The sequence below is a fragment of the Salarias fasciatus genome, chromosome 9 (assembly GCF_902148845.1).
Source record: "Salarias fasciatus chromosome 9, fSalaFa1.1, whole genome shotgun sequence".
NCBI classification, from domain to species: domain Eukaryota; kingdom Metazoa; phylum Chordata; class Actinopteri; order Blenniiformes; family Blenniidae; genus Salarias; species Salarias fasciatus.
In genome coordinates, this window is record NC_043753.1 from 6,193,858 (window position 1) to 6,206,670 (window position 12,813).

The window sequence follows — 12,813 nt, forward strand, 5'->3', positions numbered from 1 at the left end:
ACCAGCCTTGGTCCTGTCCGCTCTGTTGTGGAGGAGGCTTTTTGGTCGGCGGAGGCTTCCGTAGCAAGCCGCGCGGCACATCACGTCACACATGCTGGCCAATCAGGGTTCACTTCCGCCACCCAAAACACACTATTGTGTGAACAGCGCCACCAAGAGGCAGGAGGGTCATAGTGGATAGTTCATCTGCAAAAACAAGTGGTGTGAATGTGAACCGAACTAGTTGACAGCTGCGACGTTTATGAATAATTTATGTCCAAACCGAACCACTCTAGCGGACTAGTAGGTATGAAAGCACCCTAAGATTCTAAGTTGAATCTGTTTGAATGTTGTAGGATTGTTGATATTGGGTGTACACTGGGGTCACAGGTCGGGGTGAGGCACTTGACTCTGTTGTTTAGGGTCAGAGGACAGGAAATGGACTGTATCAATCAATGTCCTCACAATGGGTGAGAGGGGTGAGTGTGCATGTGTGTGTGTGTGTGTGTGTGTGTGTGTGTGTGTGTTAAGCCTGGGATTAACTGTGTCTAGACAGCGGTGTCTCTGAGGCCCTCCCTCTGCAGGGTCAGCTCCTCTTCTGTTTCTTTCCCTTCATTCTCTCCTCACTTTTCCTCGTGTCGCTGCCTCACTTGTCAAAATATCCTCAAATTAGTCAGTTTGTCAAAACGTCTTTCCTTTTGTCCAACTCTTTTCACTCTGATGGGGAAACAGAAAGTTACCCGCAAAGATACGTGCTCAGATAGAAACACCGGGACGATGTTGGCCTGAGGCCGACACCACAACTTGTGGTTATTGAGTCAAATTTAGCTTCAACTTCGGTTTTCAAGACTATGGTGCTTTTTTCTCTTCTGACCTTGATTTTACAAACTTATTTTGGAATTTCTACGATTTTAGAAATCACTGAACACTTCCTGTCACAGTGAAGCAGAATTCACCAAGCGTTGGATTGTTCACCACTAATAGGGAACGTACGCTGGGATTAGACCGCCGGGAGCTAGGTAGTTTTATTAACTGTGCTGCATGCATGGTCGTACCATAACATTTCTATATCCAGATGGATGGATGGGAGGTCAATAAATAACAGGTTTTGGCCATTTACAAAAACTAACAAAATAACCTTCAATGGCAGAACTTTATAAAAGTGAACCCACTGGCGACTCCTGCCTATTTTTGGGTGACTCGGCTGCAGAAGTTCCGGGAATTACCATAGTAGCAGGTAGCAGAGTAGTAGACGAACACACAGCTGTGTTTCTCTTCTGTCTGTGAGCACGTTGCATTTTCTTGAAACAGTCCAGGAGTTATGGCGATGAGAATGCAGGTAAAGACCGTCAGCTGCAACAGAATGGGACTCAAAGAGACATCATTTGCTCAGCACTGCCCCCTATAGTGAGTTTGAGGTACAGGTGGTGTTGCAGCGTTGCAGACCAGTCAGAAACACTGATTATCTAACCAACATACATGAACTTGTTTTATAGCCTTTTGGAACACTTGGTAATATAATAATCTTTTGGAAAAGGAGGACATGTAATAAACATGTCAACAAACATTAAATTGATGATAAACATTGAGGAAGCAGAAGAGTCGAGCCAGCTTGTGTGTGAGAGGAAGCAAAGTTCAGATCAGCTTCATTTTGACATTCTGCAGTTTTCTTGACATAATTTTTTAAATGACTGTAATCATACAGAACCTTTGTTTTTGTAAGCATGCAGAAATTCAGATTTATTTATACATATGATGATATGTTTTCCACTTCTTGTGAAGACAAACCTCCGTTGACCTCATGTTCCTGCTGGAAACAATGTACATCCACCTCTTGAGTCCTTGGCTCAAAAAGATAAAAATTAAAAAAAAAAAAAAAAAAAAAACCTTTGGAAGTTTGAATTCTTCAGTGGTGTCACTTAAGATTTCCTCATGAAGCTCATCAGTAACCTCTTCACCCCAAAAAAATCCATTTTTGTTTGTCTTCACATTGTCCTTAGCGGTCAGGAATCCTGTCAGACACTAATGGTTGTCTTCTCAGAAGTGGAAATACTCCAAAAACTGTCTGAGAACTCTTTAAGGAGCACTGGGTCAATTTGAAGGGCTTCAGCGCTTGTCACTGACAGGAAATTTAGGTTTCCAGCAATCTTTCTGAGAGTCTCTGTGTCGCCCTGGTCCAAGATCTCTTTACAAGGGATACCTGCATGTCATCAAGAAACGTTTTGTACATCAAGGAACTCAACATCCCAGTCAAAGCTCTCTGGATCTGCTTCGAAAACATTCGTGGTCTTAGGGTATTTTGAATGTGAACTTCTGGAGGCTATTTCCAGACATCAAAGCTTTCCTGAAACCCATCTAATCCACCTAGAACCTTTGGTTTCAAGTATTTTTGGAAGCTCCTCTGACAGATCATCCCAGATATACACAAAATCTCAAATGACCTTTTCTTTAACCACATGTGTAGCCTGTTAAAAAGACATCGTTTCTCTTTCTATTGTACACAAGAACACAAAGAATTTCTTCAAAAGACAGTGATTGTCTACAAGAAAAGTAAGAATATCCGTAATATTTTCAGTGATTGTGAAACTGGTGCCATTTCATGGAGTTTAGTTCATCAGATAAACAGTATACGGACATTTAGGAACCTTTATTATTTTTTGAAGAAAGGATACTGTCAAAACATTTCAGAATCGACATTGTGTTACTTGAATGAGAGCTTATAAATCTCAAGACTTGCAGGCCCTCTAAAGCCTCCTGAAATAGGTGAAGGAACTTAAAGAAAACTGCTCTTAATGTTTGTTATTAACCTGTGGGACGGGACCTCTTAAGATGTCTCATTGACCTATGTGGTATCTCTTACTATTACTTTCCTCACGATAATCTCATCATTTATGTTATTAGGAACACGATAAACATCTTAAATAAGATCTGCAATTTTTTTAGGAAGCACAGCAACCACTGCCAAGATTTAAACATTCATCATCGGTGGCTATTTTGGAAACTTAGTAGATCCTGCACAACCTTTTACAGATGCCTGATCCATTTTTAAATATGCCTCATTCTTCTAACTTAAGGACCAGAACAGACAGCTACTCAAACCTCCTCAGATGTATTTGGAACCTCTTCAATGACTTCCATCACCTTTGAATACACATGCAGAAGCTGCTGTGGCATGTTTGGACCCTGCTCAAGGAAAGTTCAAGCCTTCAAGAGACTTAAATCAGGATGAAAGCTTAAGAAAACCTGGTTACTACGCTGGAAGATCCCCACTGACCTGTGCAACATCTTCACTGACCATTTTAGTGGCTCATCACAACAAGGAAACCTTGGAAAATCTCCAAAATCTCATGAAACAAGTAAGGGAAATATAGATATCTTGCATCAAATCTGCTTTGGAGGCTTTGAATGACCTGCAGAGGGTGTTTTCCCCTCGAAAATTGTCATCAGGAACTAATTTAAAGACTTTTGGAGTACTGAAAAACATCTTAAATAATATCTGAAACATCAAAAAGAAAGGCAGCAAATCCGAGGAAGTGCTTGTCATCGATAACCACTTCAAGAACCACTGGCCACTGTAGCTTCATTAAATCTGTTAGGCACCTCTTCAAGCACAGTTATCGCCTTCTCTTTCCCATTCAGGAGTTGCTCCGTCATCTTTGGAATCTACTCAACAGTTAAAGCCTACAAGGCTCTCGGAAACGTCCTGAAGGTGTGGGAACCTTGTAAAACTTTGAGCCATACTCTGGAAGAACCTCAAAGACCTGCCCACTGTCTTTGAGGATGCCTTGAAAATTTGTCAAGAACTCTTGCAAATGCATTAGGAACAGTGGAAATATCTTAAAGGATCTCTTAAGTCCTTTCAGGAAGTGCTGCAGCCATTTAAGGGATTTCAGTGCCCACGAGTGACAAGTTATTTCAGAAACTTAATAGACCATACAACCATTTAATGATCTTTAAATCCTCTTTAACTATGCCTAAATCCTCTGGAACTGGAATTATAACTTCCTCAAGAACCAATACAACCACATCAAGGACTGATGGCCACTAAAAACCTCCTTAAATATGTTTGGAACCTCTTCAAGGACTTTCATCGCCTACTAGGGCTCATCCAGAAGCTGCTATGGTATGTTTGGATTTTGCTCAAGGGCAGCTTCTGAATGCCATTCCCAGACCTCAAGGCTGCCTTGGAAAACCTTCTAAACTCATGAAATTGGTCTGAAACCTCCTCCTCCTGCTTTACAACACCCCCAAGGACACTTAGAAGGAATTAAAGGACCTGCTGAGGGCTGTGAACATCATTTTGTTTGAACTCCACAGTTTCGAAGAGTTTGTTCTGAATAATAAAACCCAGTAATGATGAACTGAGTCATATTTATCTGGAAGTTGTCTGCAACGGCGAGCTCCGCTTTGAAACATGGAGAACAAAACCTCTTGCTGATTGCTTCAGACAAACTCTCCTCTGAAGCTAAGAGCCATGACCCCCGGTCAGTTTGGGTTGATTTGCTTGAGAAAAACACAAGCTGGGCCCAGTGTTTAGTCTCCCACTCACCTCTTTTTCTCTCCAGCTGGGAAAGCAGACAACCAAACCGAGCCGATCTGGAAATTCCTGCACGGAGCTGTTTTCGACCAGAGATGAGTCACAGTGGGTAAGGTCTGCACGCTCCGCTGTGGACGACACACATGACATTTCGCATGCTAATGGCAGTACACGCCCCAAAATGGATGTACACATAATTACACACACACACACGTTCACGTGTGAGCATGCATCAGGATGAAGGCTCCAGATAAAAACCACACTGCTCTGTGGTCACTCTGCTTATTGCAGACCAGATCCAGCACTGACCATGGACGCTCCTGTTCTCACAGCATCGTTGTTTCTGTTTCTGTCACTGCTGTTTTTCCATTAAAACACATGTTATTGCTCATAGCCTCTTTTTTTTTTTTTTGGTATAAAAATATAAATACAATCCTTTACAGTTTTTCAAAACCTTTTTCTGAAAAACCTCAGAGAATTTTCACTTTTAGTTCCTTTATTTAAGAAAGTAAACTGCTTAACTAGTAAAATGCACAATCAAAGAAAAGTATTTACCGATGATGATCAATAATCTGGACATTAGTGACAGGAAGTGATCGGTAATCCGGATGTTGGCACTTCTTGAAATAAAAGGATTTTCGACGAAATGACAATGAAGAGAACAGCTGAGATGAACTATTAACATGCAGACAATCTAACCTCTGTTTCAGGATGCTAAGCACATGCTAATCAGCCTTAGCAGATGTCACTTTTTGACTCTGTCTTTCTGTAGATGGTGGAAAATGCAACTTTTCTGAAATGCTGCTACTGCACATGCAGATCATGACTGCAGGAAATAGTTCTTGTGCTTTTGCTCAGTAGATGGACCATACCGACAACGGCAGCCTCCACAGAGTCATGACGAAGGTCATATTCTCCTGGGACTTGGTTTTCTAGTTGATTATCACCCGGAATAGTCTGTGTTGTCGTATGAATATCTACTTCCATTGTTAATGTTTATAGCGTATCGTTGTATGTGCGCTTGTGTGCATGGTTTTGGTACAACGACCACCGACACCAACTCGCAGCCCGATATGTTAACTGCATCGTTTTCAGTTTTAAATGGGGTCTGAATTAGTGAGAAAGGAAAGGTAACCATTTATTGTTGATACAAATTGCAACTACGGTGGGTTCAGGTTAATGCAAATGATATTTACAGTGGGACAGCTTACAAGCTGGTGCCAGAGAGCTGAGTCAGTTCAAGATTAATGACTTGTTTGCACTCCTGTAAACAGGAGTTTGGTGAAACAGTAGCCAATCTGTTCCTTTCCGAACAACAGTTTTTGAGAATGCTAATGCTTTTAGTTAGCAGTGTGACCGGGACAAGTAGAGACCTCAGCTCTGCGACCCTTCAGAGTATTGAGCCCAGTGAAAGTTCTGAAACTGTCACTATGTTGCCAATTTCATCATTGCAGAGCTGTGCAAGTCCAAAATTTACAATCACGTTACTCAATCTTGCATTTTCGACCACACACAGCTTGACTCACTTGAAATTCTTCTGTTGAAATGATTTGTGAGGTCAAATATTACTGAGTAAACAACAGTTGGCCTGTGAGCAGTTTAAATTGTGTTAGTCAGTCTCCACTGGCCAAAGCCTCTGTCGGCTCAAGTTGGGAGCTACCGTCAACGCAGTAAACACTCCAAGGCAACAACCGGACTCCGCCTCATGTGTGTCTGCATCAAATAACTCCTCCAGATCAAGTGGAATCAAAACACAGTGCTTTATCATAATTGAAACAGAAGCATTCATATCATGTTGATCCAAGTTTGAAATTGTGTTTGAACCTTTTCACATGGGAGTGATCATCAAACCGGACGTATTTGTTCCAAACTGCTGTTGTCTACTTTTCATCCCCAGTGAGTAGGAACAGTGCCGAGTGTGTCGTGGCCATGGAACAACAGACCAGTTTTTCACCCCCTCACAGATTATTGAGGGGTCAGGGAAGTTGACAATCTAGTCCACGTTTCATCGACTTTGAGAAGATCCACGGCCATGTCCCCTGAGATGTCTTGTAGGAGGTTCTTCTGGAGCATGGAGTATGAGAACTGCTGTTGCAGGCTATGCTATGCCTTCTCTAGGTGGAGGGTTGAATCTTCCCCAGGTGGAGGAGTTCAGGTATCTCAGGGTCTTATTCACATGATGATCAGCAGCTGTAGCAATGCAAGTCCTCTGTACTGGACTGTTGACGTGACGAGGAGCTGAGCTGTGAAGCAGAGCTCTCTGTTTACCAGTTTGTCTCCATCCCCACCCTCATGAACTTTGGTCCAAAAGAATGACATTGTGGATACAAGTGACTGAAATGGGTTTTCTTTACAGGGTGGCGGGCGTCACTCTTCGTGACAGAATAGGGAGTTCAAAGTCGAGCTTCTCCTCCACACTGCGGAGTCAAACCTGTCCCTGTGCATTTAGTGTTGCAGTACTACTCTGCACCACAAGATGGTGTATTGAGTTACTCGAAGACTCAAAGAGACAAAAAAGGAAACATAGTCGGCCGGTTTGGACCGTTTACACAGTGGAGCCAAAACAAAAAATGAGACAAAACTAGACAAAGTGACTCAACACCACCACCTAATGTACAGCAGAGGTAGGACACCTTTAGGGAGGGAACAGCAACACAAAAACAGTGAAGACAGCCTGCGGTGTTTCTATGTTTTCGTCCTGGTTGACAGATGATAATAACACTGGCGTAGTCTGTTACACTGATACAGACATGTGTCTGCCTCTACTTGCTATATAAAGCCACAGGTAGCAGCACGCCTTGGATTTTTATTAGAAGCCGCCCCCAAGTTACCTCATTCACTGGGTGTGTGTGTGTCTGTGTGTGTGTGTTAGTGTGCATTTCGTCATCAGGATTCCCCCTCCGAACAAGAGCTTGCTTATCGACTGGGTGTGACACAGAGATGCCCCACCACACACTTGTTGTGACTCAGAGCCGCCGTCTGGAGGCGTGTCTGGACGCTGATCCATCTGATCCGCTGCAGCTTCATCAGCCTACAGGAGTCTGTGTCATTCAAGACAGCATGAAGCGTGCGTGGGGTCAAGCAGAGTCCACAACACACCTGGACAGGTATCACCAATTGAAAAATCAGTTTGTGCTCAGAAATGTAATGAGAAAGCTATGCAAAAAAGATTTGTTTAGAGACAACCCAGTGCAAAGCGGAACTTTTAGTGTCATTTCCGCAAAAATACCCACAGAAATCAAAATATTAGTTGTGAAAAGGCAAGAAAATCCAGCAAATGCAAATACAAATTAGCTTATATGTTGTGTAAGCTTGATATCAACTTCAGTTCTGCCATATTTGTTTGCTTCGCAGCTGTTTTTCCTTTTTTTCAGTCTGCCAACTTGGTTGGATGATTGCTTGATGGTTGGCCAGATTGGTTGATTGGTTAGCTGGTTAGTTGGATCACTGGTTGATTGGTTGGTTGGCTGGCTGGTTGGTTGCATTATCATCCTCAAGTAGCGATTAGTTCCCTCTTCTAAGATCTGTTTGCAATACTGGTAGTTTATCTCATCTGTTTTGTTGTTGCATGTTCTCATCATTAGTTCATAAATCTGTTTCTTTCAGAAGAGATAATGTCAAGACTAGAGAGCATCTTTCTCTCACTTAACTGAATGTAACTTCAACTGACACCCAACTATTTTCAAACCAGTGAGATTAATGTTGTCCCAGTATGGTGGCATGACCTGTTGTGCCACTGATACACAGGCGCCCTCATATCAGACAATGGGAGTCGAACATGTTTTTGCCACGGGCCTTCCAGCAGGTTACCCTGGCTGTGATTGCAGGTGCATTCTCATCCTGCAGCAACCCGACTTTAAAGGTCAGAAGTCTGAAACGATTTATTGCATCAATCAGTCAGAAACAAGGTAGACAGAAAGCTGCAAACATTACATTACATTCAGTACATTCTTCCTGCATCGCAGCCTGCTGATCCACGCCTTCCCTGCAGCTCTTTTATCACACAGATAGAAAAGTTCCCAGCTGGAGTCGGTGATCGGCTGGCATTTTAATATCAAAGCTGCAGGGTTACAGCTGCAGGTGGATTGAGATTCATGTGACTGTACGAGCCAGAGAGAGATGTTTTGTGTGGAGGTTTTACTGCTGCGTGAATACCAACGAGACCAGACAGCCAGTCATGAGGATGTTTGAGCACACCACGATCCACTCAGGAGAGTCTTTTTTCCTTTCTGTTCATCGTCTGTCTTTTGCCCATTTTTACTTTACTTGATAGAACAAGACTATAAAAAAATAACCTGCTAAACAGTGTGAAATAGCTTTACTTCAGCACATGTAGCTTCAGCTTAAAGGGCATTTCCTCTGAAATACTGTTTCATTGGCATCATCCACAGCTGTTGTCTTAAGCTTACTAATTCACTATGGTTCATAAATCGGTTGATTTTAGAAGGGTTAACATTGAGTGGATTTGTGTGAGCAGCAACGATCCACTGAGCAGAATCTGTTTCCTCTCCCTGCGTTCTCCTCTTCCTGTTTTTTTTTCCTCTACTTTTTGGCATTTCACACGCTGAAAGTGGTTCAAAAAAGAAGCTACAAAACTTTGCTAAAAGGAGGATTTTCACTTTTCTCCAGTCTGACTGGAACACAGAGTAACAAACACACATGCAGAGAGTACAAGTACGCTTACTTTCTCCGACTTTCTCAGCATGATTCAGACAATTACTCATGACTGGTGTGTGTGTGTGTGTGTGTGTGTGTGTGTGTGTGTGTGTGTGTGTGTGTGTGTGTGTGTGTGTGTGCGTGTGTGTGTGTGTGTACTCCCAGGTCATACTGTTTGTCTGGCCGTCTGTGTGTTTGAGCGTGATGATGCGTGGGCGGGTCGACATCAGTGTGTGTGTGTGTGTGTGTGTGTGTGTGTGTGTGTGTGTGTGTGTGTGTGTGTGGGCTGAACACGAGGTAAAGACGGGCATCGGGCTGTCTGACAGTGCATGTGATGTGAAACAGGTCAGACTCACAGATTTGAGAAAGAGTGAGATGAAAGTAAATATCTTTGATCAAATTAACCTTTGAAACTTGTTTTTAAAAGATCTAATGACCAAAACTGTTCTCACGAAATCAGTCTCCAACAAAACTACAACTTCTGCCCCACGTCAAAGTCAATGAAGCTCTTTTTCGAGTATGATTAAGCATGTGCTTTTTCAGGACGTCAGCATTCTCATTTTTGTGATAAGCCTTTACCTTCCAATGAGAGTGAATTGAAACGTCTTGCATCCTTACCTGCACCAGTGGCACGATGCTGCAGTGGTTCGCTCTGCAGCTCCTGCAGCAGAAAGGCACTCGCTGGACTGTGCATTGTGGAGTTTGCTCTCCCGGAGCCTGTATGAAGGTTTCTCCAGTTTCTCCCCACAAATAATCTGATGTAGTTGTTATAACTTTAATGTGTTGGTCCACTGTAGTAGTGTCTTCCAGAGACCACAGGAGGGCTGGAGGAAGACTTGCTCTGGTGTTAAAATTAGATTAGCACACGTTTCACTTCTTCTATGTACCAAGCGGTTTTCTCTTTCATGTTTTTTTTTTTTTTTACAGTTTGGTTTACCAGTCCGGCTGGTTAGTTGGTTGATGACGGGTTTTCGTGGTTGGTTGGTGAGGATGGACCTGGAGCCAATCAGAAGAACCTCAGTTTCGTCACTGTTGAGTTTGAGGAAGTTATGGAAGAACCCGGACTGTTGCCTGAGTTTTTCATTTTTTTCTTGGACTTAAACAACCTGAAGGAGCTCCAGTAAAAACAGTGCGGGAGAAAATGGTCTGATGCCTCAGACCTGAACTACACACACACTCACACACACGTCTAGACAGACCATCTGACCAGTGCACGTGTATACTGTATACACACACACACACACACACACACACACACACACACACACACACACACACACACACACACACACACACACACACACACACACAGATGGCCAGACAGAGCATGTGGTTGCTTCAAAAACAGAAAAATATTGAATGTCAGATAATAATCTGTAAACACAAAACATAGATATAAATACATAGATAGTTAAAAGAAGAGACACAGATTCAGACTGTTCAGCCTCATTCCTGTGCAGGTGAGCAGATCTCAGCAAAGCCGTGACATGCAGGAACTGGAACACATTTATGGCATGAGCAAATATGAACTCCAGCAGACTCACAGAGAGCCCGAGTTGAGCGACACACACTTTACACACACTGTCCGTCATCTCGGAGAAACGGCGATGAAACACGAGACATCACTGCTGTTACATCGCAGAGTTTTTATTCCCCTAATGGTGACTTACAGGAACTGTAAAAGCTGTTCGTCCACCACAGGCTCCCCACAGCTTTATAAAAAGTCTTCCGAAAGCCAACATGTAGCTGATGGATAGTAATTGCATTTTATTGCCTGATATATTAAGATTGACACAAGGAATGAGGACAAGTAAGAACCGACAAAATCACCTGGATCTTATCTGAGAGTGCATCAGTTAAAGTAAGGATGATCCTCTATAATCTGGATGCTAACAGCAGGAAGATGCTCTATAATCTGGATGTTAGTGCTTCTTTAAATAGATTCATTAACAATGAGCATTATGAGTAGAATCATAGCAGTGATGCTAATGCTAAAGCTAATCGTGAGGACCGCAGGAGGCTTGAGCTGAACGTAGCGGAGCAGTAAAGCAGCGCTAACGGACAACGGCGTTCTTGTTTCTTTCCCTCAGGGGATTTTTAAAACTGAAAATGTTCACTTCCAGTCATCACTATTGGGTTGATCATCTTTGCATTTTTCCCCTGTTTGCCTTTCTCGCTGCGCTTCCTGACTGTCTGAGGCCGCTGCCGGCCACACGGCCTCGTGGGTAATCCGGCGCTCGCTAGCGGCCCATCAGCCTGATCGTATCTGACGTCTCCCGCCTGAGAAAGTCGTGTCCCTTCGCCGGTATGTGTGCAGGCTGTCAGAAGCAGGTGGTCGGAGACAGCGGACGCTGGACTCTTTGATGATGTGTGACGCCTGCGGAGTTCAGTCGACGCGCAGCACAGCGGTCGGGATCGGGACCGGGTCGGGACCGGGTCGGGACCAGGTAAGGCCTCCACCGTTACCCTCTTCCTGCTCAGACTCCCAGGTTTATTCTCAGACCAATCAGACAAGCTGTTTTTATGTCTCAAATCGACTGTGTTTACTGACTGAAACTTTAATTTTCCATTATGAAAAAAAGGGGAACGAGTTTTTTCTTTGCTGATGACATTGGTTTGGCTCTATGATTGGTACGTGGAAAAAATGGTGAAAGACCTGAAATAGATTTCCATCCATCATCTGTGACACCTCATCCAGTTCAGGGTCGCAGGGTGTTGGAGCTGATCCAAGCTGACAATGTGTGAATATAGACACATGATGGATGAATCATCAGTCCATCACAGGATGAGCACATCCACAATATTCTCACTCCTGTGACTTTTTTTTTTTTTAATGTGAGAGAACCCAGAAGAAGCCCAAACACAGGTAGAACATGCACATTATTCACAGCAAGACTCAAAAATACCATCTTTTTGCAGCTGCTCCATCATTGTTCAGCTCCTAAATGAACTAAATACGGCTAAAACGCCTTTTTAAAAAGATGTAAAGGCTTTGAATGCTAAAAGAGAGGAAATGGTGCTAGACTGAGTAAAATGGTTAAAAAGTAAAAACACTGAACGTGTCCAAAGCAGCAGTTGAAACAACCCAAATGAGTAAGACACAACACTTCAAGTGAAAAGGCCATGTTTTCAAAACAATGTCCGTTTACGAGGAAAAGGCAGAAACACATTCCTAAACTGTCAACCTTTCTAAAATTCTTAACCTTTTAAAACTTTCAAGTAGGGCTGGATGATATGGGGGAAAAAGTCCTGCCGCAGTCATGTCCTGGTGAACTTCATGCTCTTTTCCCAGCGTCTCCTCTTTCATGTTTTTGTCTCTCACCTTTCATCAGCAGACTGTCTGTGATTTGCAGATCCTGATGATACGACCAGTGTGGCCAGTTCTGTTCAGCCATCCTTGTTTTGCACGAGGACCTTCAGTCGTCTGCAGACTTCACCTGGTTCCTGCGCAGTCTTGGTTTGGACCAGCCGCTCCTCTGGTGCAGGTAGGCCCTCCACCACCTGACTGATGCACGCGTTAGCTTCCAGCTGCACTTCTGGACAGGCTTAGTCTGAATCTCAAAATCTGAGGGAGCAAGTCATGAAGGGTTCAGAGGGATGAGCGGTTTATGGTCGGTCTGTATGAGAAAGTCCATCCCAAC